The following is a 6727-nucleotide window of genomic DNA, read 5'->3' on the forward strand; positions in this document are numbered from 1 at the left end:
GATTCTTTGATTGTGGGTTATCAAGATCAATAGCAGGTTCAATTTCTACATCATTGTCATTACTAGGTTGAGCATCATCATGAACATCTTCATTAATATTTTCACTTGGTTCATGTTCATTACCAGATTGTTTTTCAGCATCAGAAATAGAAATATCATTTGGATTCTCAGGTGGTTCAGCAATAGGTTCACTAGAAGCATGCAAAGTCCTATCATTTTTCTTTTTCTTCTTTTTAGAAGAACTAGGTGCATCAATATTATTTCTCTGAGAATCCTGCTCAATTCTCTTAGGATGGCCATCAGGATACAAAGGTTCCTGAGTCATTTTACCAGTTCTAGTAGCCACTCTGACAGCATAATCATTTTTCTTACTATTTAATTCATTGAGCAAATCATTTTGAGCTTTAAGTACTTGTTCTACTTGAGTGGTAACCATAGAAGCATGTTTACTAATGAGTTTAAGTTCACCTTTAACTCTAGACATATAATCACCCAAGTGTTCAATCATATAAGCATTTTGTTTTAACTGTCTACCAAAATAAGCATTGAAATCTTCTTGCTTAACCATAAGTTATCGAACTCATCTAAACATTGGCTAGCAAACTTAGTAGGAGGGATTCCAGCTTTATCATATCTATAGAGAGAATTTACCCTTACTACCTGTGTCGGGTTATCAAGACCATGAGTTTCTTCAATAGGTGGAGGATTAAGATCATATGTTTCTTCAACAGGCGGTAAATTAAGACCATGTATTTCTTCAATAGGAGGTAAATTCTTAACATCTTTAGCTTTAATACCTTTTTCTTTCATAGATTTCTTTGCCTCTTGCATATCTTCAGGACTGAGAAATAGAACACCTCTTTTCTTCGGAGTTGGTTTAGGAATAGGCTCAGGAATTGGCTCGGGAAGTGTCCAATTATTTTTATTTGTCAACATATTATTCAATAGAATCTCAGCTTCATCCGGTGTTCTTTCCCTGAAAACAGAACCAACACAACTATCCAGGTAATCTCTGGAAGCATCGGTTAGTCCATTATAAAAGATATCAAGTATTTCATTTTTCTTAAGAGGATGATCAGGCAAAGCATTAAGTAATTGGAGAAGCCTACACCAAGCTTGTGGGAGACTCTCTTCTTCAATTTGCACAAAATTATATATATCCCTTAAAGCAGCTTTTTCTTATGAGCAGGGAAATATTTAGCAGAGAAGTAGTAAATCATATCCTGGGGACTACGCACACAACCAGGATCAAGAGAATTAAACCATATCTTAGCATCACCCTTTAATGAGAATGGAAATATTTTAAGGATATAAAGGTAGCGGGTTCTCTCATCATTAGTGAACAGGGTGGCTATATCATTTAATTTAGTAAGATGTGCCACAACAGTTTCAGGTTCATAGCCATAAAAAGGATCAGATTCAACCAAAGCAATTATATCAGGATCAACAGAGAATTCATAATCCTTATCAGTAACACAGATAGGTGAAGTAGCAAAAGCAGGGTCATGTTTCATTCTAGCATTAAGAGATTGCTGCTTCCATTTAGCTCATAATTTCTTAAGATCACTTCTATCATTGCAAGCAAGAATGGCTCTAGCAGATTCTTCATCCAAAACATAACCCTCAGGCACAACAGGCAATTCATATTTATTAGGGGGCGAGTCTTCATCATCACTATCTTCAATATTATCAGTTTCAATAATTTCATTCTCTCTAGCCCTAGCAAGTTGTTCATCAAGAAATTCACCAAGTGGCACAGTAGTATCAAGCATAGAAGTAGTTTCATCATAAGTATCATGCATAGCAGAAGTGGCATCATCAATAACATGCGACATATCAGAATTAATAGCAGAAGAAGGTTTAGGTGTTGCAATCTTACTCAAAACAGAAGGTGAATCAAGTGCAGAGCTAGATGGCAGTTCCTTACCCCCCCCCCCCCCCCGTAGTTAAGGGATAAAATTTTGTCTTAGCGTCTTTCAAGTTCTTCATAGTGACCAGCAGATATAAATCCCAAGTGACTCAAAGAATAGAGCTATGCTCCCCGGCAACAGCGCCAGAAAATAGTCTTGATAACCCACAAGTATAGGGGATCGCAACAGTTTTCGAGGGTAGAATATTCAACCCAAATTTATTGATTCGACACAAGGGGAGCCAAAGAATATTCTCAAGTATTAGCAGTTGAGTTGTCAATTCAACCACACCTGGATAACTTAATATCTGCAGCAAAGTATTTAGTAGCAAAGTAATATGGAAGTAACGGTAACGATAGCAAAAGTAATATTTTTGGGTTTTGTAGTGATTGTAACAGTAGCAACGAAAAAGTAAATAAGCGAAGAACAATATGTGAAAAGCTCGTAGGCATTGGATCGGTGATGGAAAATTATGCCGGATGCGGTTCATCATGTAACAGTCATAACATAGGGTGACACAGAACTAGCTCCAATTCATCAATATAATGTAGGCATGTATTCCGAATATAGTCATACGTGCTTATGGAAAAGAACTTGCATGACATCTTTTGTCCTACCCTCCCGTTGCAGCGGGGTCCTAATGGAAACTAAGGGATATTAAGGCCTCCTTTTAATAGAGTACCGGACCAAAGCATTAACACATAGTGAATACATGAACTCCTCAAACTATGGTCGTCACCAGGAGTGGTCCCGATTATTGTCACTTCGGGGTTGCCGGATCATAACACATAGTAGGTGACTATAGACTTGCAAGATAGGATCAAGAACTCACATATATTCATGAAAACATAATAGGTTCAAATATGAAATCATGGCACTCGGGCCCTAGTGACAAGCGTTAAGCATAGCAAAGTCATAGCAACATCAATCTCAGAACATAGTGGATACTAGGGATCAAATCCTAACAAAACTAACTCGATTACATGATAAATCTCATCCAACCCATCACCGTCCAGCAAGCCTACGATGGAATTACTCACGCACGGCGGTGAGCATCATGAAATTGGTGATGGAGGATGGTTGATGATGACGACGACGACGGATTCCCCTCTCCAGAGCCCCGAACGGGCTCCAGATCAGCCCTCCCGAGAGGTTTTAGGGCTTGGCGGCGGCTCCGTATCGTAAAACGCGATGAATCCTTCTCTCTGATTTTTTTCTCCCCGAACACGAATATATGGAGTTGGAGTTGAGGTCAGTGGAGCGTCAGGGGGCCCACGAGGCAGGGGGCGCACCCCCCACCCTCGTGGACAGGTGGTGGGCCCCCTGACGTGGATTCTTCTTCCAGTATTTTTAATATTTTCCAAAAATATGTTCCGTGGAGTTTCAGGTCATTCCGAGAACTTTTGTTTTCTGCATATAAATAACACCATGGAAAGTCTACTGAAAACAGCGTCAGTCCGGGTTAGTTCCATTCAAATCATGCAAGTTAGAGTCCAAAACAAGGGCAAAAGTGATTGGAAAAGTACATACGACGGAGACGTATCAACCAACATGATGAAAGTGACTAGATGAAATTCCCGTGTACCCTCAAGAACGCTTTGCTTATCATAAGAGACCGTTTTGGCCTGTCCTTTGCCTCAAAAGGATTGGGCTACCTTGCTGCACTTTTGTTACTGTTATCGTTACTTGCTCGTTACAAATTATCTTGCTATCAAACTACTCCGCTACTTACAGTTTCAACACTTGCAGACATTACCTTACTGAAAACTACTTGTCATTTCCTTTTGCTCCTTGTTGGTTTCGACACTCTTACTTATCGAAAAGAGCTACAATTGATCCCCTATACTTGTGGGTCATCAAGGCTATTTTCTGGCGCCATTGCCAGGGAGTGAAGTGCCTTTGGTAAGTGGAATTTGGTAAGGAAACATTTATATAGTGTGCTGAAATTTATTGTCACTTGTTACTATGGAAAACAATCCTTTGAGGGGTTTGTTCGGGGTATCTTCACCTCGTCCGGAACCAGAATTAGCTACCCCTCAACCTACTGCACCTACTGAAAATATTGAATATGAAATTCCTTCGGGTATGATAGAACAACTGCTAGCTAATCCTTATGCAGGAGATGGAACCGAACATCCTGATATGCACTTGATATATGTGGAACAAATTTGTGCATTGTTTAAGCTTGCAGGTTTACCCGGAGATGAGGTGATGAGAAAGGTTTTCCCTTTATCTTTAAAGGGAAAAGCATTGGCATGGTATAGGCTATGCGATGATATTGGATCATGGAATTGGAACCGTTTGAAATTGGAGTTACACCAAAAAAATTATCCTATGCATCTAGTTCATCGTGATCGGAATTATATATATAATTTTTGGCCTCGTGAAGGATAAAGTATTGCTCTAGCTTGGGGGAGGCTTAAGTCAATGTTATATTCATGCCCCAATCATGAGCTCTTAAGAGAAATTATTATCCAGAATTTTTATGCTCGGTTTTCTCGTAATGATCAAACCATGCTTGATACTTCTTGTGCTGGTTCTTTTATGAAGAAGACTATTGAATTCCGGTGGGGTCTTTTGGAAAGAATTAAACGCCACTCTGAAGATTGGGAACTCGACAAAGGTAAAGAGTCGGGTATTAAGCTTAAGTATGATTGTGTTAAATATTTTATGGATACCGATGCTTTTCAAAAGTTTAGCACTAAATATGGACTTGACTCTGAGATAGTAGCCTCCTTTTGTGAATAATTTGTTGGAAATATGCCCTAGAGGCAATAATAAATAGGTTATTATTATATTTCCTTGTTCATGATAATCGTTTATTATCCATGCTAGAATTGTATTGATAGGAAACTCAGATGCATGTGTGGATACATAGACAACACCATGTCCCTAGTAAGCCTCTAGGAGACTAGCTCGTTGATCAATAGATGGTTACGGTTTCCTGACCATGGACATTGGATGTCGTTGATAACGGGATCACATCATTAGGAGAATGATGTGATGGACGAGACCCAATCCTAAGCCTAGCACAAGATCGTGTAGTTCGTTTGCTCAGAGCTTTTCTAATGTCAAGTATCAGTTCCTTAGACCATGAGATTGTGCAACTCCCGGATACCGTAGGAATGCTTTGGGTGTACTAAACGTCACAACGTAACTGGGTGGCTATAAAGGTGCACTACAGGTATTTCCGAAAGTGTCTGTTGGGTTGGCACGAATCGAGACTGGGATTTGTCACTCCGTGTAAACGGAGAGGTATCTCTGGGCCCACTCGGTAGGACATCATCATAATGTGCACAATGTGACCAAGGAGTTGATCACGGGATGATGTGAGTTACGGAACGAGTAAAGAGACTTGCCGGTAACGAGATTGAACAAGGTATAGGGATACCGACGATCGAATCTCGGGCAAGTAACATACCGATGGACAAAGGGAATTGCATACGGGATTGATTGAATCCCCGACATCATGGTTCATCTGATGAGATCATCGTGGAACATGTGGGAGCCAACATGGGTATCCAGATCCCGCTGTTGGTTATTGACCGGAGAACGTCTCGGTCATGTCTGCATGGTTCCCGAACCCGTAGGGTCTACACACTTAAGGTTCGATGACGCTAGGGTTATAGGGAAAGTATGTACGTGGTTACCGAATGTTGTTCGGAGTCCCGGATGAGATCCCGGACGTCACGAGGAGTTCCGGAATGGTCCGGAGGTAAAGATTTATATATGGAAAGTTGTTGTTCGGGTTCCGGGAAAAGTTCGGGTTTTTCGGTATTGTACCGGGAAGCTTCCAGAAGGTTCCGGAGGATTCCGGAGGGGTCCGGAGGTCCGGAAAATGTTCCACCACGTCCAATACAGCAGCATGGGCTGTAAGGGGGCGCCCTAGCCTTAATGGGCCAGGGGCACCAGCCCCCCCAAGGCCCATGCGCATGGGAGAGGGGAAACCCTAAGGGGGAGGGCCTCCACTTGACTTGGGAGGCACTCCTCCCCCCTTTGGCCACCCCCCAAGCCCCATCTAGGGCTGGCCGCACCCCTTGGGGGGAAACCCTAGATGGGGGGCGCAGCCCTCCCGCTCCCCTATATATAGTTGAGGTTTGGGGCTGCCCAAGACATGAGAACGTCTCTCTTTCAGCGCAGCCCTACCCCTCTCCCTCCTCCTCCTCTCCCGCGGTGCTTGGCGAAGCCCTGCGGGATTGCCACGCTCCTCCACCACCACCACGCCGTCGTGCTGCTGCTGGATGGAGTCTTCCCCAACCTCTCCCTCTCTCCTTGCTGGATCAAGGCGTGGGAGACGTCACCGGGCTGCACGTGTGTTGAACGCGGAGGCACCGTTCTTCGGTGCTTAGATCGGAATCAACCGCGATCTGAATCGCTACGAGTACGACTCCCTCATCCGCGTTCTTGCAACGCTTCCGCATCGCGATCTACAATGGTATGTAGATGCACTCCCCTTCCCCTCGTTGCTAGATTACTCCATAGATTGATCTTGGTGATGCGTAGAAAATTTTGAATTTCTGCTACGTTCCCCAGCAGTGGCATCATGAGCTAGGTCTATGCGTAGTTTCTATGCACGAGTAGAACACAAAGTAGTTGTGGGCGTAGATGTGGCCAATTCTTCTTGCCGCTACTAGTCTTATCTTGTTTCGGCGGCATTGTGGGATGAAGCGGCCCGGACCGACCTTACACGTACGCTTACGTGAGACAGGTTCCACCGACTGACATGCACTAGTTGCATAAGGTGGCTAGCGGGTGTCTGTCTCTCCCACTTTAGTCGGAACGGATTCGATGAAAAGGGTCCTTATGAAGGGTAAATA

Source organism: Aegilops tauschii, chromosome 3 (assembly GCF_002575655.3).
Source record: "Aegilops tauschii subsp. strangulata cultivar AL8/78 chromosome 3, Aet v6.0, whole genome shotgun sequence".
Taxonomy (NCBI): Eukaryota; Viridiplantae; Streptophyta; class Magnoliopsida; order Poales; family Poaceae; genus Aegilops; species Aegilops tauschii.